The 15,832-nt window shown below is 43.2% G+C and overlaps 1 long non-coding RNA gene across 2 annotated transcripts in view; it reads right to left on the bottom strand.

The window, feature by feature from the left end:
• Positions 1-316: 316 nt before the first annotated feature.
• The window catches only part of LOC136336363 (uncharacterized), a 28,443-nt gene continuing 12,927 nt past the window's right edge, over positions 317-15,832 (bottom strand). The window contains exons 2-4 of one of the 2 annotated variants that reach the window (XR_010731434.1): positions 5,563-5,961; positions 4,823-4,899; positions 317-570 (exon numbers count right to left, since the gene is read on the bottom strand). This is a non-coding gene — a long non-coding RNA (uncharacterized lncRNA). The remainder of the gene's footprint in view (positions 571-4,822; positions 4,900-5,562; positions 5,962-15,832) is intronic. The other variant, XR_010731435.1, reaches the window with a different exon arrangement.

Genomic DNA, 15,832 nt, shown 5'->3' with positions numbered 1-15,832 from the left:
TGGGCAGCACCAGGAAAGGGGGTCACTGGTCATTGCCTCTGGTCCTGATGTCAGCCATTATATCACTTTGTCTGGTTTTGTTGCTATTTTTGGGCCCAGACTGAAACACAACTGAGGCCTAGATGTTAACTCTAGACCAAAAGTATTTAATGTTCCATTTAAAAAGCATTATTTCTGTCTCTGACAGTTCCTTAGAAACAGGTAGAACCAGCAGCTACCGTCCTATATGCAGTCACTCTGTTATTGGCAATGTTGGCCTTTGGTTCAGCAATCTCAGTTCTTGAGTTTGGCAAAGAAAGGATTCAGAGCCAGGAACTCTAGATGCAAAGGGAAGTTTATTTACTAAGCAAAGTGAAAGTACGCTTGAAAGGAAGAATCAAGTGGGCTGCTTAGATAAATGCCTTGACTCTTTAGAAAAAAAAGAAAGGCAGAAGAAGTGAGCCAGCTGGGCTGTGTGGGCTCAGGAAACAAGTTGCAGAGGCGAAATAAGGGTCCTGGAAGACGGGTTCAAGGCGTTAGCCTGGGATGAGCTGCTTCCCTGGTTGAATGTCTCCCGGGAACCTTTTGAGCCTAGGAGAAAGAAAAGATACACACCTTAGAAAATAAGGGAGTGAGGTAGGGAAAGGTGTGGGCATGCTCCAGAGAGAGAGTGTGTACACTAGGTTCTTTATCTTGAGTTTTTAACTGTTTTCCAAAGGTGGAATTTTAGGAGAGGTCTAAGGAGTGGATCTCAATAGAATATTCATCAGCTTTACAGGTATGTCCTTTCAGCATTGTGTTCTCTCCTAATTGGGCAGCACCAGGAAAGGGGGTCACTGGTCATTGCCTGTGGTCCTGATGTCAGCCATTATATCACTTTGTCTGGTTTTGTTGCTATTTTTGGGCCCAGACTGAAACACAACTGAGACCTAGATGTTAACTCTAGACCAAAATTCCGTCTCTGTGGTCAACAGACCTGAGTCTTTGTTCCTAAGATTGTTTGATGCTGATCAGAACCTCGTTGTCCTGAGGGCTTACTGCTTAAGAGAATAACTGAGCAAAGGAGGAGGCAGGTGAGTAAAGGTGCTAGATAAGGCCGGTTTGAATCAGCCATCTGTCTCAGTTTTCCCATTCAACTTGCCAAGGAATTTTCCTAACTTATTACTATGCCCATCTCTTGATGAAGGACAACTCAGGATAACACTAATATGGGTAGATACAGTACAATGCTATACTCAGTTTCATACTCTCAGATGAGGCTTTGTTCTTGAAGACCAAGATCCTTTAGATACACTGGAATACCATTTACAAAAGGCTCTGAATAGAGAATGTGCCTGCTTAACAAACCTGCTTTTGCTAGTCTCTATTACCTTCTTTCAGCAGGTGTAAAGCTTTATGCCTCCTATTCCTTTCCAATGTAGATGCCTGGCTCTAAACCTTCTTTGTTTTCACCCAGATGCCAGCTTCTAGTTAACTCCCCCCACCCCCACCCCCCAGCTATCAACCATCTGGAGGAAAACTGGTTGGGTCTAGGGTCATTTCTGTACCTTTTAAAACTGCCATGTAGGTAAAAGGATTTGTCAAACCCATGAGTGACCCTTCTCGGATTTCAGAGGGACTTTAGATTGGCAAAGGGCTCCTTCTGGCAGCAGCTGATTCGAGCAGAAGTAGCAATAGAAGCAAAGAGGAGCATGCTCAAGCTACAAAATGGGTTGAGAAATATAGATCTGCCCAATTATAATTCAAACAAAACAAGGGAGAAACTGTAGTCAGTTGAGACACTCTTGGCCAAGCATCTGGGCTTTGCATGCATGCATGCATAATTAAGCTTCAGGCAGCTGCAAGCTTCTACAGTGCAATGGGGCAGGCAGGATATCATAATACACAGTAGGCTGCATATCAATGGAACTCTTTTTAAATTCACATGAAGCCTAAGATAAAAAGACATCAGCAAAAATTAAATAGTATTCAAAACGTCAGTGAACAGTGATACAGGCCACCGGAAAACAATGGAAACTGACCTGGTTTCCCCCCATTGTTCTGGTTCCTCCCTCCAAATAGATGAGAGCAACAGTGCTGACTTTGTTTTAAAATATACACTCATTAGATCAAAGGGATCAATGCACATTTAAGCAACTTTCAAGGCTGAAACCACAGGAAGCACGAAGCGGTCTGCTTTATTTTAGAAGACAACAGAGAAAATCACACACATGCATTGGGGCATTGTGATATGCAGATGGTTAGCTGGCAGGAGAATGAAATATTCATGAGAGATAAAAATCTCTCCCATTATATTTTTAATGTATATGAGACTTTGGGCTCAGTGCCCTCTGTGTTCACATACTAGCAGACCCTGCTCTCTGTATGCACAGCACTGAGCACAAGGCTGGCCCAGATCACACTGTGTGATGGCACCCTTGTCCGGGCAGTCAGGCCCTCATAGCTGCCCCATGGTAGTTAGTTACATCACCGAGAGAACCAGTTTGGACACACAGTCTATGGCCAAAGACCCTCAGTGGGGTTTTGTTTGCTAATTGTCTCAAAACTTCTGGACTGCCAGGGCCACAGCTAATCTTTCAGGCCCCAACAGGTAGGAGGAGGCAGTGGTGGGATTCAAATAATTTACCAACCAGTTCTCAGCCCTAATGACTGTTTTAAGTATAAAAAAAAATGATATAGCAAAAGGTAGTTTATTATTTCATGCACTTCATACTTAAATAAGTACAATTAGAAAGTACACAAAACTAGATTGTTATAAAAAAATTTTTTAAATATTAGTGAAAAAAATATTAACTGATACCTGACCAAAAACAATAAAACTGTTAAGATATTTCCATATTGCTTCTTGATTGGTGTCCTCACTTGCAATTTTTTCCACCCGCAGATGGAGTGAACAGCTTAGAATACACTATTGCGCAGAGGAAGGTTAAAAAAGAGTAAGGAATGTAAATTTGTGATTTCAACGTTGAGCAACTGCCCAGGCACCCACCTTAGAGAGAATCCTGATCACAAATGCCATTTTAACAACCGGTTTGCTGAGCTCAACAACAAATTAGGTATCAGCTCTGCTGAACCCGTATGAGCTGGCTGACTCCCACCCCTGGAAGGCGGTCGGAGGTACCTGGGCACACAGCACAGTTGCATTGGCTTCCCTTACTAACCCAGGGGCACTGTTAGACTCTTCCCATTATTATTATTATTTTTTGACAGGTGAATCAAAGGGGTTTCACAGCACCTTTCAATCTGATTAACCACACGGGGATCACACCATAAGGGTTGAGATGCTATGGGACCAGGAGGCGTTGTGGATTGAGCTGGATTTGCCGTCTTGGAAACTCCACACTCTCCTCCCAGTCTCCTCCCAGCACCCTGTCAGCTTCACTCTGTCTCCACCCATACACCAGCTCACACAGAAAACACCATTCCCAGAGGCACTTTTGTGTAGGAAGAAAGGTGGAAGAGATGAATCTGCCTTTTGCAGGCTGCTGAAATAAAGAATTTATTAGCCATAGATCAGTGAATTGAAAGAAAACCACACCTGTGCACAGGAGGGTGTTAAGAAGGTGGGGGAAAGAAATATCCCTCTGGATTTCAGTTTCTTTTTGAATTTCATTCATTTTAATCCATTTAGGAAACGGACTCTGCATAGCCCAATGATTGGAGTGTCCGCTCACTACGTCATTCGGTGGCCTTTGCTTCTCCCCATACTTTTGGATAATATTTTCTATAGAAGATGATTAGTTAAAGAACGGCTAAGGGAGAATAATCCCAGCGTTTTGTTGGCAGTCAGGTAATTGTACTTGCACCGTGAGGTAGTTAATTGTTCAGTTCTGGTGGATATACACTGGCCCTCTGTTTGTTTGTTTTTGTCACTGCTATTCTCTTCAAGATAAATCCCATCTTATCTTCAACTTAGATTTAAAAATATTTGTTTCCTAGGTATATAGCATCCATATTTTAAATACATGCATAAGAGTGCTTACATTTCTGGACTCCCAAATATAAATAGATATATAAATAGATATGACACTCAGGCATCGGAACTACCATAACTCCCTCTTTTCCCCCCTCTGGGAACTGTGCTTGTGGTTAAAAAGTAATGTTTCCATGATGTTAATGTTTCCTTTTTTTGTCTTTTTAAATATCCTCCAAAACTCCAATTTAAACAAGACCTCAAATTCTTTCTTCAGTGAGTTGGACAGCATGATAATCTAGATGTTAGGGGTTAAAGAGAGGACTGAAAAATCAGCTCCTCACCTCCCACGTCACAAGGCCCCGTGCTGAATTGGCATCCTCAGCAGGTGGCACGTTGGGCACAGCTCTGGTCTTGTTGCCCAGAGGCCAGGCGGTGAGCAGGACTGGACGGAGGGCCTTTCCACGTAAGAGAGGCTCCTATCTGGACGGAGGTATCTCCCACACACAGCACACCCTCCTTTAATCAATCAGGCCACAGTCATTCTGAAGAAGACTCTTTATTTACTCTTCTATCCAAGAAAACGGTACCTTTGCTTAACCAGTAGCTAGGAAAGCCCTGGTCTCTGGGGAGGGGAAGAAACCTGCATTGCACTATAATGACACTGTCTACTTTACAAGCGTGGAAATAGTGCCATTAATTTTAGCACCCCTTAAAAGAGCACCTCTCATCCTGTTCCTGCTGCCCTCCCTCCATGCCCTCCACACCTTTTTGACAGCTCAGCAGTGTGATTTTCTGATCTTCCTTAGAAGGATGTCTCAAAAGATAAGTGCTAGGAATCAATGCACTTCATCTTAATTACCAAATACAGTTTATTTTATTGTAAGCCGTTTATCTCCCCACGGACTAGTCCTAGTGCTAAGGACTTACCTATGTTCGAAAATGGTGCAGAAACATTTGTTGGGCAGTTGAAACATCCTCAAGCTGACTTTTTTTATTCATGATATCTGCAATTATAAGAAAAATTGCCTCAAAATATAGTATGCTATATCAAGTCTGCTTATTTTAAACTGTCCCAGTATCTACTGCGCACATTCTTTCTTTTGTCATGACTTTCTGTGATCCATAGATACGGCACTGGCTGTGGAGGGTTAGGACTCTCCACAGACAATTATTGCAAATATATTTTCAATGTAAATATGTTTTTTTTTAATTACAAAGCAATATATCATCATTGTAAAGCAATAAAAAAATACACGTATATGAAACATATATAGATGTGTATACTGATATAGATACCAGAGGGTCAGACCTCCCTGAGCGCAGGTGAGCCCCTGGGGACTTGGAGAGGGGTACTAGGGACATTGCAGGAGGCTGGAGGTCTGAGCAGATATCTGACAGTCTTTTCACCCAAGAGGAAACCCTAGGGCCATCCTTGGGTGTTTTGTTTGTTTTTCCACTTCCGTCTTCCACATTGCAAATTCTCCTTATTTTATATCCTAAAAAGTTATAGAAGCTGTGACCTCCTATTCAGTGTCTGTTAACCAGCTTCTGGTTTGGGAACTGTCAGATCCACCATTTTAAGCCAAATGACTTTGAGTGCAACTCTTCCATTCTCTATAAAATTCCTCAATAGCTTCCTATGTATGCAGGATAAAAGGCAAACACACCTTACGTTTGGGCTCCACCCACCCTCACCACTGCATCTCCTGTCGATACCACCCTACAGCACAGCTGCCCGGGGGATACCAGGAGGATAGTTTTAGCTTCTTGGCCTTAGTAGGGGCTGTCCTTTCGGCCGGCATGCCCTCCTCCACCACTGCTGCTGCCCGTGCTCCTGCTCATGCACCGATGCTCAGCTTAGGGATCACCTCGTCCTGGGAGCCTCTTCTGGTCCCTCCCTTCTCCAGAGAAACACAGGTACCCCTGCTCTGCTTCCCCAGGATACTCAGTGCCTCTGCCATTGGTTGATAGTTGGAATTCCACCCAGAGCTTGGTTTAGTGCCATGGTCCTGGTGGGAATGTTGCCTGGAGCGGCAATGCTTTGAGCATTCCTGGGCATTCGTCACCTGCAGGAGGAAAGGGCAGCAGCTGAAAGAAAAGTAAGGAAAGCATGTCGGGTGTTGCGACTGGATGTGTGAAAGAGGCCCCAGGGCTTTGCTGAAGGAAAGCGGTCCAGGAGAAAGTTGGACCTGTGGAAGGTACATGGGCCTATTCTGCAGAGGTGTTGCGATATCCTTCCCTTTCCTGCCTTCATTTGAAGAAAAGAGACAGAATGAAAAATAAGACATTACCATTAGCTCAATTTTTGGCTGGAAAAGTTGTTTTCTTGGTTGAACTAGAGGTTTATATTAACCTGATTTTTAAAAATATTATGGAAAGTGTTTATGTGTGTTTTATATGACTCTATACCACTAGAGTGTTGTGGGGTGTTTTGTTTTGTTTTTGTCTACACTTGACTCTAGGGCGGTGACCATTGGAGACTACTAAAAATCAGTTTTCAACAGCTAAACTTCTTGGCTTTCTTTAGCTTCTTGTAAAATGAATTTTGAGAAATGTATGTGTTATAAATCTAGTTTTTATCTGAAATATTACATGTAAATATAGCCACAAAGATTAGATCCCTCTTCTAACTTAAGTGAAAATACATATTAAATTACAGTCTATCCAGAGAGACATAGACTGTAAGAGAGGAAAAGAGCCTAGACATCATTTAATCTAATTGCCTGATTTTTACAAACAAACACATTAAAGCAGTGGTTCTCAACCTGTGGGTCGCGACCCCGGCGGGATTGCCTAAAGCCATCGGAAAATACATAATGCATATCAGGTATTTACATTCCGAATCATAACTGTAGCAAAATTACAGTTATGAAAAAGCCACCAAAATTATTTTTTGATTTGGGGTCACTGCAATATGAGGAACTGTATTGCAGGGTCACAGCATTAGAAAGGTTGAGAACCACTGTGTTAAAGTAAGAGCACAAACTCAGAAGCTGGCACAAAATTGCTGTGTGACCTTGCTCAGATCACTTAACTTCTCTGTGTCAGTTTTCTCTTTGGTGAAATGGGGATAAAGGGGAGTATCTACTTCTTAGGGTTTTGTAAAAGATTAAATAGTTTAATAATAAGTGCTTAATAATGTTTGCTATTATTATTGTTGTTTTGAACATTTCATGGCAAATTAACCAAGGCTAAAATTCAACTCCTATCCGAGGTTCTTTCCACAATTCTCTTTTATTCCAAATTTCTCTCAATTTTCCTGCCTTTACTACAAGATTCCATAGACATGGTTCAAAAGCATTTTTCCTTGTGCTAATCTCATGATTTCTGCATCAGTACTATGTATGCAGTGCCATACACACTTTTCTGTCTCTCTATGTTTATTTGGCTGTCACAGCTATTTTTTTTTTTTTCTGAAGCTGGAAACGGGGAGAGACAGTCAGACAGACTCCCGCATGCGCCCGACCGGGATCCACCCGGCATGCCCACCAGGGGCGACGCTCTGTCCACCAGGGGGCGATGCTCTGCCCCTCCGGGGCATCGCTCTGCCGTGACCAGAGCCACTCTAGCGCCTGGGGCAGAGGCCAAGGAGCCATCCCCAGCGCCCAGGCCATCTTTGCTCCAATGGAGCCTCGGCTGCGGGAGGGGAAGAGAGAGACAGAGAGGAAGGAGGGGGGGTGGAGAAGTAAATGGGCGCTTCTCCTATGTGCCCTGGCCGGGAATCGAACCCAGGTCCCCTGCATGCCAGGCCGACGCTCTACCGCTGAGCCAACCAGCCAGGGCCGGCTGTCACAGCTATTACCTCTTTAATTCAATTTATGCTAACGTTTCCCCTGGTCAGCAAACTGCGGCTCACAAGCCACATGCGGCTCTTTGGCCCCTTGAGTGTGGCTCTTCCACAAAATACCATGTGTGGACGCTACCTTGATCAGGAATGTACCTACCTATATAGTTTAAGTTTAAAAAGTATGGCTTTCAGAAGAAATTTCAATCGTTGTACAAATTTCAATATTTGACTCTGTTGCCTAATGAGTTTGCCGACCACTGCTAGGCTAACGCTATAGAGATTGTACCCTTTCAGAGTACAATCAACTACCTTCCCTGGAGAACCATATTCAAAAAGGGTAATGTTAAATTTGTAACTCTTTAACTATTATGTACAGGAAGACAGGTGAGAACCAGGCGCACAGGCTGTGGGCAGATTCCCACGGAGGCTAGACCAAGGCCCTCTGTACTGCTCTGCACTTTCTAGAAAGCCCCTCCTGAGACCCCAACCCTCCTTGACATTCACCCATTGGACAGACACTGCCAGGACCAGCGTGTTCCAACCCAGTATGATTTCAGCTCTTGTTGATATCAGGCCAAATACGGTCCAGGATACAGGGCCAGCTCAGGAACCAGAATAAATGATGCCAAATTTAGATATTGATCACCAACTACTGATTATTGTCATTCTTATCACCTAAAACGTAATGAGCCTGCCTGCTGGGGTGTCTGGAAGAATCTGATTTACACTTGTTGCCCTGTTACAATAATAAATAGAATTTTCATTCATTCTGAAAAGTACCATCTAACTCAGTATCTAAGACCACACTCATCCTCCCTGATCATGTATCCTCTAGGATTTATGTATTTTATGCCTTTACTAGTGGGCATTTTCTGTTCCATGACTCTCCCCCATTTATGTAATAGCTTCTATGTTTCCCCCTTGTTTCTTACCCCTGCCCTCTGACATTCACTCCATAGTGAAAAAACTCTCCTATACATAAACCTCTGGAGAATGTATCTCAGCTTCCCAGGCCAAAATCCTCCCTGACACACATGCTGTAGGGCGCTTGGGCCGAGTGCTGCTCAACTCCATGTTAGAAACCAGTTCTCCCCACTGATGACTTAGTCTTGTTCTCAGTGGATCTCAACAGTCTGGCCATCCAATGGTAGGAGGTGGTGGAAGCTTGTTCATTTTTATGGCTTATTGGCTTCTGTTAGTCTCATGGAATCTGTGTAATAAACAACGTGGCTTTGCCCAAAGAGAGATCTAGCCTTTGCCCTCCATTTCTGGGAGGTAATCTATATTATAGCTGACAGGAGTGGTTGGCTTAGGGCAGGAGCTGATCACAATGGATGTTAGAGTGAGGCCAGCCTCACCCAGCAGACACAAGGTGGGTGCTGGCCATACCAGTAAGGTCAACCATGTGATTTAGGGTTGGGGCTTTGGGTCATGTGGCATTAGTTGGCCATTTGTTGGAGACTGAGGTCACCATGTGGGCAATCAATCAATCAAACCTGCATAACGGAGCCCCGATAAAAACACACCAAAGCTTGAGTGAGCTGATTTTTCTTGGTTGGCAATAGTCTGTGCTTATTGCTACATGTTGATGTCAGGAGGGTAATGCATTACGATTTCACAGAGAGCAGACACAGAAGCTTCGGTTCTGAAAGCTCCCCATAATCTCCTCTATGTGCTTCTTCCCTTGGCTGCTTTTCACCTGTATCTCTTCCCCATAATAAATGTAACCACGAGTGTAACAGCCCTCAGTGGTTCTGTGAGCCCTTCTAGTGAGTTATTGAACATAAGGGTAATTTAGGAATTGCCAAAGCTTGCATTTGATGTCAGAAGTGAGGGCTACATTGGGTGGAAACTGCTCTCTAGCTTTTGCAGTTTGGCTGACACCGAGTAGGTTCTGCTTTATTATCTTTGCATCTCCATGGGAGAGAGGGCGAGTTCCAGCCCCTTTTCTCTCAGTAGTTGTCTAGCTCCTATCCTAGACAGAGTTGTCAGAGAAAGGATGCTAACACCTTCACTATCAATGTAATGCTCATTCCTTGGCCAACAGGGTCTGAGTCTTATATCTCAAGTTCAAGCATTCAAGTTTAGGATTCTTACCTGGTACCCCAAGGCCTGTGAGATATGATCCCGTTGGCTCCTGGAGCCTGTCTCCTACGCTTCCCTGCTCCAACTTGCGGGACACTAGTGTTTAGGGAAACCAGCTCATGTTCCTTTCCACCTCCAGGTCCTACAGCGATTGGTTTCCTCTTCCTGGTCCACCTTCCCCTCTATCTCATCCAGCCTGGATGACCCAAAGTGCTTTACTGGTAGATGCCATCACCGTCTCCCAGGCTGAAGTAGCCACAGAGAGCATGCTTTGCAAAGAGTTTAGTCACCGCATGCAGGTTAACCAAACAATGCTTGCGAAAGGTACTAAGAGCAATGCAGGCTTTAATTTTCCTAGTTGCGCTGCCAATAAGATGGTCTTATAAAGCTTGAGTTTGTTGTAGTCACTCTCAGTGACTGACTGATGACACACTGGGGGGGGGATGGGCAAACATCAGGAGTCCGGAGGAATTGGGGTCTCAGATCCTACCTTCACTTATCCACACAGAATAGATCTTATCAACAATGATCTCATCCACTCACTCATCTCTCTTTTCTTATATGTCACTCTGAATTCTAATGCTTTAAATCAGCTTAAATTTTTAGGTTCTTTACTTAAGGCATTAGTGGGTATGGTAGACAGAATAACGGTTTCCCAAAGATGTCCGTGTCCTAATTCCTGAAACCTGTGACTATGTCAGGTTACATGGCGAAGAGAAATTAAGGCTGCTAATTAGCTGACCTGAAGATAGGGAGATTACCCTGGTGAGCCTATGTAATCACAAGGGTTCCAAGAAGTGGAAGAGGAAGCAGAAGAGATCCAAGTCAGAGAGAGATGTGACTAGGGAAGGGGAACCAGAGATATGCAATATTGTGTCATTTTAGCAAATAGGTTTGTGGTGAGTTGTTCAGCAATAGAAAACTAATACAGTGATGACTACAGAAATGTCTGTGGCAAATTCCTCTATTTAGGCCCAGTGTTGAACCCAGGCTCTGAGGCTGTCTGTGTTCAAATCTTGGCTCTCGGAATGTTAAATTGAGCCTCTTGTAGAGTTATTATAAAAACTGAGTTAATAGCCTTGGTCGGATGGCTCAGTGGTAGAGCGTCGGCCTGGCGTGCAGAAGTTCTGGGTTCGATTCCCGGCCAGGGCACACAGGTGAAGTGCCCATCTGCTTCTCCACCCCTCCCCCTCTCCTTCCTCTCTGTCTCTCTCTTCCCCTCCCGCAGCCAAGGCTCCATTGGAGCAAAGTTGGCCCGGGTGCTGAGGATGGCTCTGTGGCCTCTGCCTCAGGCACTAGAATGGCTCTGGTTGCAACAGAGCAATGCCCCAGATGAGCAGAGCATCGCCCCCTGGTGGGCGTGCCGGGTGGATCCTGGTCGGGCGCATGCGGGAGTCTGTCTGACTGCCTCCCCGTTTCCAGCTTCAGAAAAATACAAAAAAAACCCAAACAACAACAACAAAAAACTGAGTTAATAATTTTATATTCCACTCTAGCCAGGACCAGTTCTAGTTTGTAATACCTATATATTACTGTATATACATATATATAATATTATATATAAATATATTATACATATGTATATACCATACATATTTAGTAAACATTTGCTTCATGTAATATATAAAAAAATTTAAAACCCAGTAGCCCAACTTGAAAATCTGAGTACAAACCTAGCTTTTCAGAAAAGCCTCGGCATTGGTACAAGACCACTGTTTTTGAGATCTGGAAACATTTTCAAGCTAAGCACATAGCTTTGAGATTACACAAGGGAAGCTATGCATTTAAATCAGAGGGAGCTTGGCACTTCACATAATTAGTTGATTGCCAATGAGTTAGAGAGGTTTTGATTTTTCCTTCTTGAGTTGCTGAGAAGGTGGGGTTTAAAATACAAGGTTAGGTAATGGTATTCTTGAGCCATTTTATAAAAGTATGGCCAAGAAAAGAGTTTGTATAGAAACATATTGCAAGGCAGGGGTGCAGGTCAGATGGGGGTTGTTTAGGAAAGTCAACTGTCAAAAAAACACGCAAAGGCAGGTTTTATGTGATGTCTAATTTGGAGCTTTTCAATAGTGCTATCTATGGATGCAAAGAATATTTGCACTTGCATATAGAATGGTTTTATACTTTATTTGCAAGTCCAGTCAGCAGTTTCCAATGCAAATCAAAGTATTTGTACTTGCAAAAGGCACTCACCTACGGTCTGTGGATGACCTAGTAGAAGGCTAGAGTTTGAATGTATATCTGTATTTGAATGACCATGTCCCACCACTTCCCTGCTCTTCCTACCCAGCAGCCTTTGTTCCTCATTCTGTTAAAACCCTTGTTCCTATGCCCAGCTGAAACATTTCTATTTGATTTGTCTGCTCTAGCCTTTCCTATCTTTCCTGGCTTCAGTGCTATCCTGGATGAAGTGGGGGATCTAGAGACTTCGTCACTTCCACACCGCACACAGGCCCCGGCTTCCCATTCTCACTGCCCTCCCTAGTCCATGTCTAGAGGATGACCACAGCTTCCTGGTGCTGCTGCCTTCAGCCTCTCCCTTTTCTAGTTTATTCTCTATATATTCAGTTTTTGTCCTGAAGTGCAGTTTATTTATTTATTTATTTAAATTTTTTTTGTATTTTTCTGAAGCTGGAAACGGGGAGAGACAGTCAGACAGACTCCCGCATGCGCCTGACCAGGATCCACCCGGCACGCCCACCAGGGGGCGACGCTTTGCCCACCAGGGAGTGATGCTCTGCCCTTCTGGGGCGTTGCTCTGTTGCGACCAGAGCCACTCTAGCGCCTGGGGCAGAGGCCAAGGAGCCATCCCCAGCGCCCGGACCATCTTTGCTCCAATGGAGCCTTGGCTGCAGGAGGGGAAGAGAGAGACAGAGAGGAAGGAGAGGGGGAGGGGTGGAGAGGCAGATGGGCGCTTCTCCTGTGTGCCCTGGCCGGGAATCAAACCCGGGACTTCTGCATGCCAGGCCGACACTCTACCACTGAGCCAACCAGCCAGGGCCCTGAAGTGCAGTTTTGATATGTGGTCACTACAGTTTGCACACCACTTCCAACTCTCTTGCTGGCTCCTCAGTTGAATATCAGTCCCTTCTCCTAGCATCCAAAGCCTGTTGTTCTTTCTTAGTCCATTCTGAAGTTTCATTGACCATAGACTCTGGGGCTGCCCCAGTTTCTGCTGCTTCCTCCTTTTGAAATAGCCTATTCACCTCCTCTTTTGCCTATTTGAGGTCCTACCTATATTTAACCAAATTTTGAATCATATCTCTTGGTTGTCCCTGGTCACCTATATAAAGGGTATGATAAAAGTTAATTGACAGTTGTTTGTATGGAAAATAATACAATAATTAATAAATAATACAAGAATAAACTCTGTTTTGCATATGAAAACTGTAAATTAATAAATAACAAGAATAAACTCTGTTTTGCATATCAACAACTGTAAACCTACTTTTGTCCCACCCTGTACATATTCATTATATGTTTATAAAAGAAGTGTTATTTTGCAGACATGCTTACTTGCATTTTTCCCTAGTCTAATTTCTTTGACGGTAGGGACTGTGAATGCTCCAGGTCTGTTAATATCTTCCACACTTGGTACATTACCTTGAACATAGTGGTTTCTAGATATATTGTATAAATTAAGTTTAATCATTTGTGAAGCTACAACTTTATTTTTTAAATGCAGACAGAAAAATACATAAAGTATAGAGTATATATTTTAATTTTGTAACATAAATGAATAAATATGGCATGTCTTGTGGTCTGCTTTTTGGAGTAGAAGAAACTTACAGCAGAATGGGTTCCCCCAACACACACACACACACACACACACACACACACACACACACACACACAATTATTGGGGTCTGAAATGTAATGCTAGACTTTACTACTGGAGAGGCTCCAAGATGAAAGGATCCATCAAGCAGTTTAAGATTACCCTATGCAATAGTTATTTATGCTATGTAACAAATTCACCCAAAGTGTAGTGGTTTAAAACAGCAATCTGAGAATGGCTAAGCTGGGTGGTTCTGGCTCAGGGTGTCTGATGAGATTGCAGTCATTGAACAAAAAACTGAGGCTGGAGGGTCTGATCAAGGAGACTCACATGGCAAATAAATGCTACTGGTGGGCAAGGGTCCTTAGTTCCTCACTCATGTGGTCTTCTCCACTGGACACCTTGATTGTTTACTGACACTGTGGTTGGCTTTCTCCCTGAGTGAATGATGAGAAAGAAGAAAGGAAGTGGTAATGTGTTTTATAATTTGGCCTGGGAAGATGTACAGTGTCATTTCCACAATATTCTATTGGTTACACAGTAGACCCTATTCAATGCGGAAGTGGACTATTGGACTGCACAGAGCCTGGATATCAGGAAGTGAGAATCATTGGGTCCATTCTAGAGGCTGGCTACCATACCCCAGTAATTATTATCCAGTCATGTCTTGGATACCCCAATGGAAAAACAAGTGTATTGTCTTCTCTTGCATTTCATGGCATTTGGTAAGGTCTAAGGGGTTAGTCCTCAGCTATGAAGCTCCAAGTTTGCCCTTTCCTCCCATTGCAAACATGCATCACTAGTGGGAGCCTTGATTCCCAGCCTCTCAATCACCTTTGCAAGAATGTAGCAGCCTCACAGTAAGTCTATAGCCATCAGTTTTTGGACAAAAATTTGACGAAACATTGTGAAATAAGTCCTGATGCTGCCAGAATGCCCCTAGTACTTTTGACTTGTTTTGTAGGCCTGTAATTAAGGGCTGATTTCTTCTGAATGGAAGGTATTTCTCTCTCCTTTTGGAAACCGATTCTTTTCATAAGGATCTGGAATGGCTTCAGTTATTTACTCCGCACTCTCAGCTGCAAGATGATTATTAGATACATTCCATTTCAGTGACAAACACATTTGAAAGGATTCATGCTTCCAATCATAAAAAGATAAAGCTTTTTTTTTCTCCCTTAACATCTGGAGCCTGATGAATAATTACTATAATTAAACAAGAGGCCATTGTATATTTGGGTATTTTTTTAAAGCTTCAAATGCCTCTCTGTGTGGAAGATTCATGTTGCACACTCTTTGTTCGAAAGCATTCTACTGTGCAGTGCTCACAATCTACTGAGGAGCCTCAGTGGCTGGCATTAACACTAGGTCATTACAGCCTGATCTTCATCACTCCCTTATTCTGCTTCTCCAAAAACTCTTAATCAGTAAGCCTGCCGCTCCCCTCAGGATTTCACACCCTGTCCCCCATGCCTTATAGCACTGGAGGAGAAGGACCTGGACCGGTCCTCTGCAGAGGGTGTTAGTGCCTCGTTCTCCTCCTCCCCAGAACCATTGCCGATTCACTGACATCATCTTCGTAAATAATGCCATGCCAGTGGTTCTTAAGATTATTAGGGATACATTTTAGGTGAACCAGTGTGAAATATGCAGTTAAAACAACCTCTGGTTAGATTTGCAGTGGAAAAGTGGCATCATCTATTTTTAGGTGTTTCCTCACTAAATTATGCCAGTCTTGTCACCAACCTGTCACCATCCTGTTATCTGATTACACCCTAGGTTTACTTCTTTTGATATGAGAACATGTTTACTCTAGCAGAATCCTGGCACTTTGCTAGGCAGGATGACCTTGGCATTGGGTCTACTATCCAAGAACTTGAATCTATATATAGACTTAATACCCAGCTTTAAATATATATATATTTTTTCAGTCATAGCCTGAAATTATAGATGAATGAGCATACACACACACACACACACATATATTTTTTGCTTTTATTCATTTTAGAGAGGGGGGAGAGAGAGAAGGAGAGGAGTAGGAGGCATCAACTCCCATATGTGCCTTGACCAGGCAAGCCCGGGATACTCAGCTTTGTGATTAGAAGCCATGGAAATAAAATCTAATTACCTAGAGTTCAAAGAGACTTTGGAAAGGCCTGAAATCTTCATTTCTCTTTGAGTTTACAATTTGTTAAACTTCATAGATGTTAATTATTTTTTGGCAGGCAAAAGATTACAAAGCATTCTGGATGCTCTTAGAAAAAATTGTTTTATATTTCATAAT

Source organism: Saccopteryx bilineata, chromosome 4 (genome assembly GCF_036850765.1).
Source record: "Saccopteryx bilineata isolate mSacBil1 chromosome 4, mSacBil1_pri_phased_curated, whole genome shotgun sequence".
NCBI lineage: Eukaryota > Metazoa > Chordata > Mammalia > Chiroptera > Emballonuridae > Saccopteryx > Saccopteryx bilineata.
The sequence above is the reverse complement of the archived record's forward strand: the minus strand, read 5'-3'. Positions and strand labels throughout refer to the sequence as shown.